The 2759-nt window shown below is 41.8% G+C and overlaps 1 pseudogene; it reads right to left on the bottom strand.

Moving 5' to 3' along the window:
• Positions 1-2393: 2393 nt before the first annotated feature.
• LOC126420243 (5S ribosomal RNA) lies at positions 2394-2510 on the bottom strand (annotated as a pseudogene).
• Between the last annotated feature and the right edge of the window lie 249 nt (positions 2511-2759).

Raw genomic sequence — 2759 nt, 5'->3', positions numbered from 1 at the left:
ACCTGACCAAAAGTCTTGTTCCACCTGCCACCGAACTTCACTAATTACCACTATATCTAACTTTAACCTATCCATTTCCCTTTTTAAATTTTCTTACCTACCTGCCCGATTAAGGGATCTGACATTCCACGCTCCGGTCGGTAGAACACTAGTTTTCTTTCTCCTGATAACGACTTCCTCTTGAGTAGTCCCCACCCGGAGATCCAAATGAGGGACTATTTTACCTGTAAAAACTTTTATTCTATTTTACTTCCATCATTTTAACTTAGTGAGCGTGAGTGGTTATATAAGCTACTCCACAGTGCTTGCAGTCGACTCCCATGCACTATAATGCCACCACGGTATTGTTGGGTGAGAGACACCAACCTTCTGCTACATGCCAACCAATTGGAGGACAGGATGCTGTCACGTGAGGTACACAAGAGATTCAGGAAGGTAGCGGCCACAACAGTGGGTCACCCTCGATCATATGTGGTTCACCCTGCAGCTGTATCCAGTTTCTGTGAATATTGTATCCCTTAGTGATAGTTCTTGGGAATAAAACCCATTTTCCTCTGAATCCTAGCATTTCTAATACAAGAAAAAAAAAACCAGATGCCCACCTGAGCTCCTGATACCATCCTGACCCTGTATACATTGTAATGGGGTATCTCACACATAATGATCCTCTCCATGCCAACTGGTAAGGATTCCGAAAGCATTGGTCATGTGAAACCCAACCCACACTTTTCTCACCCAAAATCCTGAAAAGTCAAGGATAAAGGCAGTCCAGTAGATATCGTACTTTTTTACTTCCAAACAGCATTCCAGTAGATGCAAGATTTTTTTTACTTCCAAGCAGCATTTGACCCACTATCACACCATACTTATTAATGAAAGTACTACAACATGGAGTATCAAGCAAAATTTGGGACTCAATTAAGTGCAGAATTAGTCAAAATTATGTTATCACTCAAATAGCAGAAACAATTTATTAACTTTACATACATATATAAATGAAATATATCGAATGTGTTAAATGATATGCTCCAAGTGCTAAATACCTGCGAACTCAACCTGTTGACCATCACGTTAAATGCATAAAAACAAACAATTAACAGCAGCATTTAAAGCCTGTTCACACATTTCACTGGGAATGGATGTTATCAAATCCTGTATACAGTCCTGTAGGTCACTGGTGTCATGAACTTTCCTACTGTAAATGTGCTCCTTTACAATGCCTCATAACCAGAAATCACATAGTGTTAAGTCAGGAGACTGTGGGGGCCAGCACACTGGTCCACCACAACCAATCCTTCAACCTAGAAACATCGCATCGAGATAGTTTCTAACAGTATGGGTCCAGTGACGTGAAGTGCCGTCTTGTTGGAAATACCCTGCACAACGGATTTATAGTGGGAATTCATCAATGGTGAACTGCTGCAACATTTGTTAAGCAGACATCAGAAGTTACTGTTTTGGTATTAAAAAAAAGAAGGGTTCAGTTACTCCAGCAGCAGGCGCAGCACACTGAACATTCACTTTAGGGGTGTCACATTCATGCTACCGAATGACTTATGGGCTTTTGATGCCCCAGAAAATTGTGTTATGTTGGTTCACAAATCCACTTGTGTGAAAATGGCTTTATCACTGAATGCCATTACATTCAGAATATCTTGCCGGATATTCGTCATTTCAGCTAAAATCTGACAGCATTCCAACTGCGTACCTTTCTGCACCAATGTTAAAGCTTGGGTGACTTGGATGTGGTATGGTCTCATCCCAAGGTTGTTTTTCAAGATGTGCCACATTGTTTTTTGAGGAATTCCTGTTTTCAAATTGCTTCGTGCTCATGATTTCAAAGGACTCTGCAACACGGCTTCCAGTACAATAGCAATGATTTGTTCACATCTTCCTGATCCTGGATGTCCTGCACTTGCCTCAATAGTTGTTAGCTACTGATCCAGTATCCACAAACTTCTTGTAGATGCAGTGCTCTGTTAAATGGATTGGTGGCTCACATGCAAATCGCTGCCTAAACTTTTCATGGACAAGAGTCAGTAAGCCATACATTTCCATCACGCTTGCTGAACATCTTTGCTCCAGAGTTAATCGTTCAGCCATTGTGTCAACTAAAAACAGAAGAGATTGAAGATGTTTCAATTATCAGCTGAGGAACAACTACAAATACAATATAATAATGTTACAATATGCACTCCGTCTTCAGGCAACAAGTGGCCCATCAAGACCATTCAACCGCCGTGTCATCCTCAGTGGAGGATGTGGGTAGGAGGGGCGTGTGGTCAGCACACCGCTCTCCCGGTCGTTATAATTGTTTTCTTTGACCAGAGCCACTACTATTTGGTCAAGTAGCTCCTCAATTGGCATCATGAGACTAAGTGCACCCTGAAAAATGGCAACAGTGCATGGCAGCCGGATGGTCACCCATCCAAGTGCTGGCCACGCCCGACAGCGCTTAACTTCGGTGATCTCACGGGAACCGGTGTATCCACTGTGGCAAGGCCATTGCTCAATGTTACAATACATTGCAATAAATTATTTATGCCCTATATAGGTTTATGTCCATTTCAATGTTTACATAATTTTGACTAACCCTGCATTACTTGGTAGGAAGGGCAGCATGTTATTTTGGATGAACAGCCATCAACCAATGTAAATGTCAGGTGTGTCCCAGGGAAGTGTGTCGGAATCCTTTCCATTCATGTTGCATGTTAATAACTTTGCAGACAGTATTAATAATAAACTCAGACTTTCGCTGA

This window comes from Schistocerca serialis, chromosome 9 (genome assembly GCF_023864345.2).
Source record: "Schistocerca serialis cubense isolate TAMUIC-IGC-003099 chromosome 9, iqSchSeri2.2, whole genome shotgun sequence".
Taxonomy (NCBI): domain Eukaryota; kingdom Metazoa; phylum Arthropoda; class Insecta; order Orthoptera; family Acrididae; genus Schistocerca; species Schistocerca serialis.
This window is presented reverse-complemented; position numbering and strand designations above follow the sequence as displayed.